Genomic DNA, 15,284 nt, shown 5'->3' on the forward strand with positions numbered 1-15,284 from the left:
CCTGCTGCGTTATTTTGCAGTACAACCATTTCTGTAAATTTACTGTAAGTAGGAGTGGGCAGAATACTTAATTCTGCCCATGGGATGGCCAGAATTTGGCAACTGACTAACACGGAATTCCAGTAAATTTCCACCAATCAGCGTGTGGTGGAATTTTTTACCTGTGAGGCTCGAGCACAAGCGAGATTTGGAATCCCCTAGGTGGATTTTGCAAGGTAGGTGGTCACAAGAAGTCACGGTCAGATGGCTTCTTCTCGAGTAGATTTGCTCCCGCTCAAGTACATTTTCTACTTGAGCTGAAACAAAATTAACGGGAATGGCTGCACACTCTTGTGTACTGCACGGTGCCGTTTGCTTTGATTTTCCGCGCTACTCGCTTTATGGCACTAAATTGAAGTACGAGCAGTGCGACGTGCACATTTTCTGCCCATTTGCAGAACTCCATGGAATCTCACAGAGTTTTTATGTAATCCCGCTGAAGGCCACGGAGTGAAATTCTGCGAGTTACGTCCACCCCTAACTGTAAGGGATGCTGTTCATGAGCTAAGCAAGCAATATATTAATTGACACTGATATACGGCAAGTGAAGCAGTTTACACCAGCAGGAAAACAACACATTCTTTCAATCTTTGGATATCAATTTGTACTTTCTGGGCATGTCACTCACCTGATCAGGTTCCAGTGATGCCGGTCTGACTCTATGTACTAGGTCACAGCTTGTTTCTTGTAAAAGGTCTTTATGTTCAAGCACAAGGCCCCTTTTTTCTCTATTTCTCAAAGCCACTGTTCTAACACAAATCTCATCCTCTGCTAATCGTTCCTCAATGCTATCCTAATAAGCATGGAAACCTAACATTCTGCGCTTTGCTTCTAACCACATGATTCATCTTTGCACATACCATTGTTTTTTTGCGCCGGCCTCTTCTGCGAAAGTCAATCTACAAGCAATACAATAATTTCCGAAGTGCGACCACGCTGAAGCTGCACTCTAACCTTCCACTTCCAAACGCTTAATTTGAATTATTTTTAAACCTTTCTTTATTGAAGATTTTGTGATCATCATTACTTTATGTAACACTGCTCGTCACTGCCTTGAAGTTCATACATGGTTACCCAGTCACATTGTTCGTATTAATATAAGTCAAGCAAACAGATAAACAGAGAGGTAAAAAAATTATACGGATCCCAGATTCCTTTGACATCCGAGCCCCCATCATGTCACTAATTGCAGTAGTAGTAAGCCTTCCTCACAAAGCTATCCCTCTCTTATCATACGTTACTGTTGTCTAATCCCATCTACTTTTCAGTCTGGCTCGTTCTTACATACATCTCCCCATGACTGACTCCAGTCTGATGGATTGATTCCTATCGCCATACTCCCTTCTTTCATTGTGCAGCCCTCAAAAGGTAAAAAGTGTGGCAAACGAAACCTCTCACTCATGTCACATCTACGCCAATTGTGTGCACAGTACTTATGATGGGGTCTCCCAGATATGGTCGAAGGAAGTGCTGTAGGGTTCCCAAGGGTAACCTATCAACGTTTCTGAAGGTGGAGGAATGGCCCCATATGTCTTCAAAAGTATGAGTCTGATCTTGCAGCTTTTATAAGCTATTGTCATATGTAGCAAGGCAGAAGAGTCCATTCTGTATGTGTGGGGGAGTAGGGAGAGTAGCAATGTCTCAGGACACTAATTTGTGCCACTAGGATGGCTATCGCCATCCACCTCAGCCAGGAGAAGAGGGCATCATCTATATCCATTAGATCATGTAATATGGCCAGTTTAATGGATTTTATCAAAGGCAGTTGGCTTGCGCTACGTGCGTACTTACTCACTTATGCCTACTACCTTTCCTGGAAGTGTAGGCCATCAACCAGGACTCCTCAGCCATCTCTGTCCTGAGTTTTTCTTTCAATCCTACTCTAGGTGTAACCCATCTCCTTGCAGTCAGCCTTGAGTCCTTAGCACCAAGTGTTACTTGGAGTTCCTCTTTTCCTTTTTCCATGAGGGTTCGAGGTCAGGGCCTGGCTGGTGGTGTTTGATGCAGGCTTGCAGAGGGTGTGACCTATCCACCCGCCCATCTATTCATGATTTCTTCATACGCAGAGACCAGGATATTCTGCTGCCATAGGTCGTTATTGCTGACGGTGGTTGGCCATGGGATTTGGAGGATTTTCCTCATTCAAGTGTTGATGAAGGTCTGGACTTTGTTGGTGATGGTCGCTGCTGACCTCCAGGTTTCTTCCCTTCAAAACATAAGGACCAATTTTATGTTGGTATTAAAAAGCCTGATCTTGTTTTGCAGTGTTAGGTCCTTGGAGCTCCAGATCTTCTTTAGCTGAAAGGAAGCAGTTCTTGCTTTGCCATTTCTTTCCTTGCCGTTGGTGCCACCCTCATTGTCCATGACACTGCCCACATCGGTGAAGGCCGAAACCTCTTCCAGTGCATTAGCTGCAAGAGGGACTACAGTTGTGCTGGCCGTGTTAGCCTTCATAATCTTTATTTTTTGCCCTTAAGATGTTTAGGCCAAGTTGTGCTTATATGGCTGCCATATTGTCGGTCTTCTCTTGCATTTACAGACTAGTATGGGAGAGTAGGGCCAGATCATCTGCAAAGTCCAGGTCACCGAGCTGTGGCCAGGGTGTCCACTCGATCCCATTTCTTCTCCTAGCTGTAGATGTCTCCATGATCCAGTCTAGCCGGAGGGCTATTTAAGTCAATTGCGGACACGCCACCGGCATGCCAAAGGCAAGCCCCACTGCGCCCGCCCGCACTGGACCGCTGCCAGGAACCCTACATCTTTTCTCCTTCTGTTGCCTGCTACCAAAGGTAAAACAATTTTGTGACTACTCTATTCTCGCACAGAGCTAAAAGATATCAGGAAACAAGCTGCTGCCTTTTGCATTCAGAGCTCTTGTTACTCTCACTCTTTATCTCTGGTACAAGATAGTCCCTATCTTTGTAACTTTTGCAGGTTTACATGGCCCTCCTCCTCTTCTCAAGTAACTTGGAAACCCTCAGTACTCAAGGACCCTGGCTAATCTTTTAAGCTTCATTGCCTAAATTGTAATGCTCGTTCAATTCCCAAACATGCCATGGAGTTATGGGAACTGCTGGATACAGAAAAGACAGATGTCTATTTCTTGACGGAAACCTGGCTGCATCAAACAGACGTCCCTCATCTCTTGCTTGCCTTCCCTATTTACTATACATTAGTTAGGCCTGACAGAGAAAGAAAAGTAGGAGTGGGTGTAGCCATTGCTCTCTCCAACTTGATATAAATCTCCTTAGCGGAGTCTTTCCTTACAGAGTGGGTGGGAATGTGCATTTTTAAAATGGAAATGCCCTTAAAAGGAACCTGGAGAGGGGCACTCATTTACAGGGAAGCTGGGATGAAAAAGAAACTTCAGTTAAAAACGAATTCTATTTTTAGCCCCCACATCCTAACGGCAGACAATATTCTGCTGCTGGGGAATTTTAACCACCATGCAGAACTCACCACTGACCCTGATACTATCCATTTACTTGTGGACTTACTTGCGGACCTAGAATCCCTATGTTTGCACCAAAAAGACCACAGCATGAAGGCTAATCATGCCTTGGAGGGAAGTCGCCCTCTCCTCCTTTGCACCACATTTCCTCCCTCCTTCCCTAAGCAATCAGACTAATATGAATATGGCATGGCAGCTTTTGCGAGTGCTGTCCCAAAAACACTGGCTATGGTTGCCCACAATAAACAGAGCCACCCTAAACAAAAGACAATCTTGACACTATGGTTTACAGATTCCCAAAAGAAGGAAACAACTGCTTTCAGAAAACTGGATGGAGGACCTCAAAAACTCTTGAAGATAGATTACTCTATAAAAGGGCATTAAGAATCTATCATAACAATCTTTAAGCAGCAAGGGAATGCCCTATTGTGAATAGAATCGACAAAGCTGACAACTCCGCAAAAGAACAGTAAGAGATTATCAAGGAATTTACCAAATCCCCAAGGCTTGCACTGTATTCATCCCAGCCTCTCAGGCCTTGGTAAATGATCTTGCCAACTATTTTGAGGAAAAAATAGGGAGAATCTATAATACCTTTGCAAAATAGCCCATCTCTTCAGAAACTGCTTGCCTTGTTCTTCTGGAGGAGTTTAATAGGGTGACACCGGACCAATTCAATCCCTGACAAAGCAAGTTAAGTCTGAATGTCCTTAGTTCTCTGCTCAACTCTACATCATAGCAACTCTGACCCCAGTACTTCTCTCTGCTCTCACAGAGTTACTCAATCTTTCCCTGAGCATGGAAACCATCCGGATCAAATGGAAATCACCCAGGTCAAACCCATTCTTAAAAGGCCACAAATCTGGCAAGCGTTAGACCATCTCACTGCTCCCTTTCTAAAGGAAAGTTATGGAATCTCTGGTAAATACATAATAAAAAGCTTTTCTGGAAAACCATTCTCTGCTTTATCCCTCCCTGTCAGGTTGTGAACTTCTACGGCACTTGTGGAGGTCTTAGACAACAAAAGCCTTTCTTTGGATGGTGGGCACCCAGCGACGCTAGTACTATTAGATCTCTCTGCAGCATTCAACACCATCTTCCACTCAGTCCTAATTAAAATACTCGGAGAGATTGGTGTCAATGGGAAAGCTCTTGGGTAGCTGAAGAATTTTCTGAATGAGTGCATTCGGATGGTTCAGTTAAAGTCCTTCTGCTCCCGAACCATGGCTTTGGACAGGGCAGTGCCACAGGAATCCTCATTCAATCCCACTCTTTTTAATATCTACGTGGCCCCACTAGCGCAAATGATGAAATCTTTTGGTTTCGAGGTTAACTCTTATGCAGATGACACCCAACAGATCATCACAACTGGACCTAAACTGGACTCTACTAAAGAAAGATTCTTTGGCTGTATGAATAAAATCATGGTGTGGATGCAGCTCAAGTGTCTACAATTGAATACAAACAAATCAAAGATTTAGCTTTTTGGGAAGGCCCATTGTGTGGTCTGAGGACCGGTGGCCTCAGGATCTGGGTCCAGTCCCCACCCCGAAAACAATAGTGAGAAACCTGGGAGTCATGGTTGATGAGAATCTCTCCATTAAGCAACATGTGAATGCCATTTAGGGCTTTTGCTTCAGAATCATGCACCTCCTATGGAAAACATTTCAGTGGCTACCACTTCAATCAATTGAAACCCTTGTCCAGGCCCTCATAATCAGCTGTCTGTACTATGGCATAGTCCTAATGCACCCAATGAATGAAGGACTGTCCTCCAAACTCCAGGTGGTGCAAAATACTGCAGCATGGCTATTCTCCTGCCTCGATCACCCTCTGAACCTATTCTAAGAACCCTTCATTGGCTGCCCTTAAAAAAGTGATCCGTATTTAAACATCTTTGCTTGGTCTATAAATCCTTGCATAGAAGTGGACGTTCCTATCTGCAGGGCAAACTTCAGTGGTATGACCCCACCTGGAATCTCAGCAGGGCTGGGCTGGGAACTGAAGGAAACCCTGGCAAATTTTGCCATACCTGCCCCCTGTCTGGCATGTAGCGAGCGGGTGCGGTGTGCGCGCACGACCGCTACTAGGAGGGTTCGGGGGGTTCTCCCACCAAGAAAATTTTGGAAAACGACACACCAAAATGGTGAATTTTACAGCACACTTTTCATTACATATTCAATTGTATCAACTTTCAAAACACAGTTATTAGTAGATGATGACCTTAAAGAGCACCAGGTTACCCACCCAGTCATATGTACCCATAGACATTGTTTCAGAGAGCACCAAAAAAGACACAATTAGTGAATCAGAGAGAACAAAGTAAAAGTAAGACCAGCCCCCACATGGTGTGTAGCGAGCAAGCACAGTCAGCAACCACTACTAGAGGGAGTTTGGGGGGTTGAACTTGCCATTTCCGTGTATGCCAATTTTATCATGTTTGAAAGGAAAGAGCGCAAGCACTTTAGAACTGGTTAGTGGTGGTAAAGTTCACTGAGCCCTAAGAGCCAACAAAAATTGCCTTTTTTGATGTAATAAAGCAGATCAAACCAGATTTTAATTTGGAGGAATCTGAGGCCGACAAGGACTTATCTAACCATGTCCCAGCAGTCAGTATGAACAATATGTATCTAAAAAATACTTTACATGTGCTAATGGTGCTGGTACTTTTTCTGAGTTAGCTTCCTTCTATATCTCCCTGGATACCTGAAGAAAAGGATGCAGTTTAGAATGCAGGCATTTATCATCAGTTAGTGTCCTTTCCAAGTTCAATCATGGGATTAATTACTTACATTGTTTTTCAGTCCACAAAGAAAATATGACAGTGTATCTTACTTTATCTTTTTTTTTTAACCAGAAAGTGGCAGCCCGAGTCCAACATATACTTTGGTGCACAGAAGAACTACCCAAGTGCCCTTATAAAGCAGATATTTCTGGATCTATGTGTTAAATCTAATGCAAATTACTCATGCCATCCTTGTTAGATCAATATACATCTTTAATACAGTAGTCAGGGTAGAAACAAAGCACCCAACAGACCTTGAGCATATAATCAGTTCTACCTTCTTACTTGAACTATACTGAAACCTGACCTGCTCCCCTTTGTAATAATAGATGTAGTGTTGTTGATGGTTAATGTAAAGCGTCCTTCTCCATACAACTTTAAATTGGCAACTTGAAAAAATATGTACAAAATTGGTAACATTCTCAGTTTAAATATTAAGTCTATTAAACCATATGCCATGTTTTAAAAATCATATCCATGTGCCATTGTACTCCAGAACCACCCATCATTCTTAAGTCACGGTGCCTTATCACTGCAGCACAATTTGTTCCTCGTCTGGCTCCCAATTGTTTTTTTTCTATGCTCTGTGTGCTACAATGCCTTAGTACCCAAAGTTTGTGCGAGAAAGGCTCTGACAATGTTCACTAGCAATTCCACGCCTTCCTGCCTTTATTTTAATAGAGAGCCTTAACTGTTGTTTATAATACACTACACAGCGGTGAGGGAGAGACGTATTCCGATGAGCGACAGCTGACCTCGAATGCAAGAGTGCTAATATGGAGCTGTTCTCACTCCCCCGCCATTTCGAGTTTAAACATTTTATAAACTCGGTTCCTCTCCAAGAGTGAGGGGCTCTTCTAAAGGTGACATTCTCCTTTGCCTCTGGATTTAAAGGAGGGAGGGTGAGCACCCAGGGATCCTAGCGGTGAGAGTCCAGAGGAAAGCCGGGGTATTAGTTTTGCTGGCTGAAACATGTCGACGCCCATGCAGAGTGGAGGGGTTTGCATCTCATTATAAGCTCCCCAACCCAGCATCCACGTTTTTGTTTTAAACCAGGACAGAGTACCTGATATTAAAATTACGATATTGACTCCCTGATACCACTTTTTCATCATTTCATGTCACTTTCTCTTCACCATTATCTCACCTGTGATCTCACAGTTTTATTTTCTCTCTTCTTTTTGTGAGATTTAAAATACATCTCCTTTCACATCTTCAATTGCATTTTTGTCAGATGAGCCAGCCAAGAAACATTATGAAATTTGCATGCAAAATATATGCTTAAGGCTCAAGTCACTTAATTAAGATTGATGCCAATTAACTTCGAAAGCACAGTATTATTAAATCTTAAATTTAGTGCTGGTAATTAAACACTATTCAGAACTTGAGTTCATTTGCTGCATGGCAGCCACTCGGAGAATTGCTGTTATGAGCTAGTTATTTTAGCACAAAACACAATGATTTGAATGGTGTCATTGCTTGTTATATAGCAAATGCTGATCTCCACCATACGTTTTTAGGTGAGTGAATTAATATAAGTACCTTATCTTAGAGACTCTGGCTGGTAAGAATGAACCTCAGTTAGGGGTGGCCACTGGCCAGGAGTAGCAGCTCCCACCCCGGGCTTGCCCTTGGTTACTCATGGTGTGGCACTGCCATTGTTGGTTTCTACCCCTGCACCAGGGGTAATGAAGAAGGCAGGAGCAGAAATAGAAACTAAGAAATGTTTTAAAGGGTCTATTAGTGTGCGAAGTGCCCCATACCTGACGACTTTAAAAACTTTTCACTATAAGAGAGAGGAGGAGGAGGTGGGGGCATAAACAATGAGAGGTATGGCTAGCGAGTAGCCTGAGAGCAACACCTCTCTCTCCCCTAAAACTCTCGCAAAAGCTTCAGAGGCTACCACTAATTTAGTAGGGAGGTTGCTTGCAACCCCCTTTATGGACGTCAGCAATGCAGAGCCTCCACACACAAGCTGGAAGGCTGCTCTGTGCAAGGGTTTCCAGCTCACCTTGTCTAGCACTATGATAATAGTTCTTTCCCGGGAGACCATGTGAAGGGAGCCAATAGACACACACTCACACTGTGTGAGGTAGCAGTTCTAGCTTCCACATCTCACCCTTGCTTCCCCTGGGCCCTTAGGTGCAAGTAGGACTAGGAGGCTATTGGAGGGCTTGGGCTGGAATCAGAGATCAACTCTGTAATGTCATCAGAGGATTGGTGATGTCATTTGCCTAACACTGCGCCTTCTGTAGAGAACTCTGTGCAGCTAACTTGTTACAGATTGTAATCGATGCAAGGCAGACCCAGCCTTTTCAGCTTTCTGAGGCCAAAAAACACGAATTCTATTCAGCTGGATAATCTATTCCTTAGACATTGAAAACGAAACATCATAGAACACACAAGAATTGGGTATTATGAAACAGCAAGTCTCTTTCAAAAACTTGTCAGTTTGCGCACTGGGAACTGCAGCTACCGTACCGTCATTATGGCCTGATTGCATCTTTTAGAAGTGAACCATCCGCTGAACACCTAAGTGTGCACATTTTAACAGTGCAAACTCCTTTCATGTGAAATCTGGACTGAAATCCGGACAATTAAAAAAAATATAGAGATCGCGAACCAACTGAGCCAGCTTCAAGGGAACTCACCGAGGGCTCCTTGAAATGTACATGTTTGCCTAAGTGGCAAGTGCCAGTGGCAACAACACCAGTGGCAAACAAAAAAAAAGGACTCAGTTGTGTAAAAAAAAAAAAAACACTAGAAAACCCTGTTGTCTGCTTAAAAAAAATTTTTCAGCACAAGCCCCAAGTTGGGGCTTGTGCTGAAAAATATATTTTAAGCAGACTTGTTGACTCCAACCTTCGCCCCAGTAACAGCCCCCAAGAGTCAAGCAGCACAGCGCCACCAAAGGGAGCAGCACACATATCCTGCCTGTTGGCTCTGAACATTTCAGCTGGCCTGGCCCTGCTCGGAGTTGGACACACACACACGAACACCACCTGACGAAACCCATTTATACAGAATCTGACCTGAGATCATGTTTGAGGTCAGTGCTGCACTGCTGGGGCGGCGGCCCGTGGGCCGTAGCAGGAGGAACCAAAGGGCTGCCATTGCCAGTTCGGCCCTGATCCACACTCAGGGGGCCAGGGCGCTTGAAGTGCACTGTGCTGCCTGCACAGACCCGGGCCGGGGATTAAACAAAAAGGTATAGGCCAAGGCCCTGGGCCTGGGCTGGGAATTTGTATTTTTTTCTTACGTAGTTAAATCACTCTTTTAAAAAAAATTCTTGTTGTTAAAAGAGATAACGTCCTTTCCCTGTCTTTTCTTCTGACAGGGTGTGCCTGTTAACCCTAGGGCCATTTCCTCAAATAATCTTCATCACTGTAATAACAAATGTATTTGACGTTGACATTGTCATACCTTATTAGAAAGTCAAAGTACATGCGATGCAGCAGCCTCATTTGCTATTTCATCTCTGTGCATCTGCTGCTCCTGCTTGTCAGCTTCACGGGATGCCATAAAATACAACACAGCACAGAATGATGGTTCCGTTAATATGCAGTGCTTTCACATGTAGCTCTGATGCACAGGCCACGTCTGAGTCATCGGGGACAGCACTGCGGGGGCCTATACCTTTTGTTAATCCCGGCCCGGCCCACAGTGCCACGAGGAATCTGATTGTGGTGAGCGGCAGCAGGGACAGGCAGGGGCTAGAAATATTAAAATTATGGGGTGCTGCCTCCCCTTGACTCGTCTCAGACAGACTCTGGCTTAGTTCTGGAATGCTCCTCTCGACCTGCCCCGGGCTCACGGGTCACGCGCACATTTTATTGCGTGAGCCACGGCGGCGGAGACATCTGTGTGCTGGGCACACCCCTATTAAATGGTGCACAGTTCTTCAATGCATTATTTTTATGGATAATTGCAGTAGAGAATCCACTCCAGAGATTGATGATAGTTGTGCTTTTTTATGCCACCGCACAGAGCACGGAGCGAGGAGAGATGCAGAGTACTGAGTGACTACTGTGAGTAAAGGTCTCTAATTTTCAATTTTGTCTAACGTAATGCCGGACCAAAAATCGTCCCCCAGCAACAAAACCGGCCCCTGGCCAAAAAAACGGCCCCCACCTCTGGCAGCCTACCTGGGGATTGCTCGGTGCCCGGCATTGCCAGTCCGGCCCTGAATCTTAGATCTATCAGGAAACTCCTTGTATATCCTGATGCATTCACACTACCAGGTACGGGGGCAGTTCCTTCTCATATTTAGATCCCAACACTGGAAGCAGTTTCTGCTACACCTTCGCATTTGTATCGAACTTAAGCAGCTTAAAAATTCTCTCAAAACCTGTTCTTTTTAAATAGTTTTAGACCTATATTTTATTAATCCAGCCACAAGACTTTTAGAGCTGTAACAGCCTGAGAGACTCTATGCAGGGTGATACATTGCGCTTAATAATCAAATGTAACTTTTAACATATGGCCAGCAGGAAGTGAAAAGAGAGAGAAAAGAGAGAGAAAACAACCATAGCAGACTCCGGTCCCCTCTTGGTAGGCTTATGTGAGTTGTCCTCCATGGACTATCTTTCAGGTCATTCCTTCGTAAGAGTTTCTTATAATTCTTGCAAGTTTTATCTAGTACACCATAGTGGTGGAGGAGTTTCCAAAGGGTCTCTCTGTTCACAGTTTTGAATGCCTTCTAATAGTCGATGAAGTTGACATGGGGGGGTCCATTTCATTGACTACTCTTGATGATGCATAGTGTTGTAATCTACTCTGTATGGGTCTATCTGTAAAGAAGCCAGTTTGCTGGTCTTGCAACTGAACATCGACGTATTCCTTCATTCTGTTCAGGATGGCTATGTTGAAGTCTTTGTCTGTGATTGATAGGAGAGCTATCCCTCTGTAGATTGTGCAGTTACTGAGATCCCCTTTCTTGGGGAGCTTGATGAGATATGTCCCATTCCAGTCTGGTGGCACCTTTACCTCTTCCCGGATCCTTCCCAACATGGGGTTAAGCATGTCTACTGATGTTTCAATGTCTGCCTTTATTTGCTCTTCAGGAATGTTGACAGGCCCTGTCGGCTTCCCATTTCTCAGATGTTTGATGGCTTGTCCTATTTCTTCCTTGGTTGGTCTGCTGAAGTTGATTGACAAGTCCTTCTCAGCTGGCTGTCTGTATGGTGGAGACTGGCACAGGCTGGTTCAGCAATTCTTCAAACTGCTCCATCCATCTTCGCTTTTGGCCTTTGTTACCTATGATTGTTTTCCCAGCTTTGTCTTTAACAGGTCTTTCTGGCTTGCTGTATCAACCGGAGAGTTTCCATGGTATGTCGAAGAGTTCTTTCAAGTTTCCATGGCTTGCTGCGTTCTGGGCTTTTGTGGCAAGATCATCGATGAATCTTCACTTGTCTGCTATTAAGCTTCTTTTTGCTTCCTTGTTTGTTTTGGTGTATTCGCCTTGAACTTTTGCTTTTTCTGCTCTTGTTCAGAAGGTGTTGACTGCAGCTTTCTTTCCCTTTTTCTCTTGGATTTTACGGAGAGTCACAGTGGAGATACATTCTTTATGCTGATGTTTCTTGGCCCTCAGTACTTCCTGGCAGGTTGATATCATTGTTTCTCTGATCTTCTCCCAGTGACGTTCTACGGGGTCTCTGTTGTCCTCTAGTTCTTGGAGGACTTGCAACTTGTTACTGAGGTTAATGGAGTATTCATTCCATTTCTGTGCATCTTTGAGGAGAGCAATGTTATGTATAACTAGTGTTAGTTTGTTGGTTCCATAAATGCTTTCTTCAGCTTTAGATTTAGTCTGGCCATGACAAGGTGATAGTCTGACACCATGCCCCCTCCTCTCATTACTCACACATCCTGTAGGGACCTATGGAACATTTTGGAAATGCAGACATGGTCCATCTGATTCTTTTTTGAATTGTCTGGTGACACCCACATTGCCTGTTGCATTCTTTTGTGTGGGAATACACTACCGCCTACCACCAGACTGTTCAGAGCACTGAGATCTGCGAGCCTTTCACCATTCTTGTACATGTTGCCAAGGCCATAGTTGAGCATGACTTCTTCATAGTCAGCGTTGTTGCTTCCAATCTTAGCATTGAGGTCCCCCATCAGTATGGTGTTGTCTCTCTCAAGGCATTTCTGCCGGATGGACAGGAGTCTGTTATAAAACTGTTCTTTTTCCTTTCTTTGCTGGTATTTGTAGGTGCATCTCATTAGATAGTGTTCATGTTGATCCTTTTTTCTTTGTGTGGAAGGTCGCTGGGATGATTCTGGGTCCGTGGGCTTCCTATCCAATCAGACCTCTGTTGGCTGCTGGCATTAACATTAGTACTAATGCCTGAGTGTGTGGAGCATTGTTTTCCTTAAGTCCAAAATACAGCATCATTCCTCCAGCACCCTGTCTTTTCTGTTCAGACTGTGTCCATCTGGCCTCACTGATGCTAAGCAGGGAAAGGATGTCTTTTTTCATCTCCCCTGCCAGTTGGGCTGCATTGCTTGTCTCATGTAAGGTCGTCACATTCCATGTCATGATGGTGATGGTCTTGTTCAAAAGCAAATGCAAGTGGATCAGCTTTGTGGCTTCCAGGATTCTTTGGATTTTACCACAAGGCGTCATAGTTCTCTGTGCAGGAGATTCCTCTCTCTCCAAGGCTAGGGTTTTTTTTGGTTGATGTTTCTGTAGCTAGGCATTTTTTACATGGTGGGGTTGCTAGCCCCACTCAACCCCCTCCCACTTTGAAGCTGGCTTTGGGAACAGTCATGGCAAAGGTCTCCTGGATATGGTCACAGGAAGTGCTGGAGCAAAAGTCTGGAAGGATCTTGCAGCTTATATATACTCTTTTCATACATAGGAAAGTGGAAGAGTTCTGCTGTCAATTCTATATGTGCGGAGGAGTGAGGGGGAGCACCATTGTCTTAGGACACACATTTTTGCCACCATGAGGGCTGTCGCCATCCAGTTCACCCAGGAGCAGGTGGTGCCATCTATATCCGTTAGACAATGTAATATGGCCAGGTTCACAGTTTTTCTGAAAGAAAGTTGGCTTGTGCTAAGTAGCGCACACCAAATATCCTTCCAGTAGTCATTGTACTGCCCACATGACCAAAGAATATAGTAGAGGTCGCATCTAGGCTGAGTGCATCACCAGCACCGATCATCTTGTAGCAGGGCAGCCCTCCTCACCCTTTTAGTCACCCTGCATGTGGTCCAATACCAAATATGGAGCACTTTAAGCTAATTGTATTTCAATTTGGCCACCTGGAGGGCCTGTTTGTGTGTCATTAGGATGTCCACCCAATCCTCATCGGAGTATTGGAGGGCTAGTATTGTCTGCCAGTGCATTTTAAACATGTTTCAAGTGCTAGAGGAGTGCAAGGAGCCAATAACGATCTGATATAAGTTTGTGATTGTGCCTGTGTTTAAGGGTCATACGCATGTAGTGGCACAGGTGACGATGGTTGCATAGGTGATGATGGTGCCAGATTTGTGAGTCAAGCAGCGCAAAATACACACACATTTCTAGAAAGGATTCATAGATTTCCACATCGTAGACTTCTCCTGTCATCCTGAGCGCCTGTCTATCCCTTAGGGAACATCGGACCATCCATTTTCTTATTCTGATACATGTGTTTAACAACATGGGGGCCCACTAATGCAGCAGTTTATTTTTTGTGCAGGGTGAGCCAACCATGCATTGGGGAGGGAGGTGGTGGCGGTATCTTAGATGTCAAAGCAAACACAAAGCGACGAAGGACGGAGTGCTGAAACTTTTCAGACACTCATCCCCAGTCATCCCCGGGGCCTTTTTGTATGGTATGTCAGCTATAATATCTAGTATCTTATTCTCTGTGATTTCTCCTTCAAGCAGCTGGTGGCCATTCTCTGAAAGGGTAGGAAGGCGCACCCTGTCTAAAAAAACCTTGCTCACTCTGAGGATCGTTGGGTGTCCCTGCACTGAATAAGGTGCTTAGAAAATCTGCAAATTAATTAGCAATTTCCATCAGGTGAGGGACCAAGATATCAGTTGGTATGCCGGTATCGCAAGAAGAGCTTTACGATGACAGAGCTGTGCCCCTAGCCGTCACCCCGCTTTTTCTCCTTGCTCATAGTGCCTAAATTTTAGGCGCAAGAGAGTGTATTTGACTTTGGACATGAAGAGGGTAGTCAGGTCAAATTTTGCCCTTTCAAGCTGTCAAAACTGCTTAACCATTGGATGAGCTATATATAAATGCATGAGGTATTGAATCTTTGATTCCAGCCTGCATTGTTTAACTGCAAATTCTCACTTACGGATTGCTGTTTCTGTCATTAGCTTACTTCCTACAGCAACCTTGCCTGCTTCTCAGAGTCTTTGTTGTACGCCAAGTATCGTTGTACATGTGCAGCCAGTCTCTCTTTGTCGGTGGGGTGCTTATAGTAAGACATATTAAGGTGCTATCTTTTGGACATTAGGGTCACATGCCCCATGTCTAACTTTGGTAGAGCCAGGCAGGATTTAAATTCCCCCCTGGCTAGTGTGGGACAGTCTTTCATTATCGAGTTCTGCAAGAGTTACAGTTCCTGTAAGAGAGATGTAGAGTGTAGAAAAAAAGATTGTAGTCGTTCTCAAATTATAGTGTCTGGGGACAGTGTGGCATGGTCTTTGTGCCCTCACACACCCCGAAGGATGTCATGCTTCATCATTGGGCAGTGCTCCTCATCGGGTCGGTGCTGCAATGCCCTATGGGTGCCCCAAAGGGTCTCTTTGTCGGAGATCTGTTAAGATATAAAGCCGTACAGGTGCATGCGAGTCTGGGTGGCAGTAGCGTCCTAGTGTGAAGTTGAAAGATGGCTGGACGGGTAGCCTGAGAATTTAATAGGCTTGGGGTGAGGACTATTGAATGCCTCTCTTACAGGAACTGTGACTCTCATAGAATTCGATTTGAATTTTTAGGAGCACGATTCACTGGACCTACACTTAGCTCCTTGTCCCAGCTGCCCATTATTGTTGTGAG

General features: G+C 44.5%; 2 pseudogenes; both read right to left on the bottom strand.

Moving 5' to 3' along the window:
- Positions 1–2,064: 2,064 nt before the first annotated feature.
- On the bottom strand, positions 2,065–10,445 carry LOC147703124 (uncharacterized; annotated as a pseudogene).
- A 282-nt stretch (positions 10,446–10,727) lies between these two features.
- On the bottom strand, positions 10,728–12,906 carry LOC147703125 (uncharacterized; annotated as a pseudogene).
- Between the last annotated feature and the right edge of the window lie 2,378 nt (positions 12,907–15,284).

This window comes from Lissotriton vulgaris, chromosome 7, assembly GCF_964263255.1.
Source record: "Lissotriton vulgaris chromosome 7, aLisVul1.2, whole genome shotgun sequence".
Classification (NCBI taxonomy): domain Eukaryota; kingdom Metazoa; phylum Chordata; class Amphibia; order Caudata; family Salamandridae; genus Lissotriton; species Lissotriton vulgaris.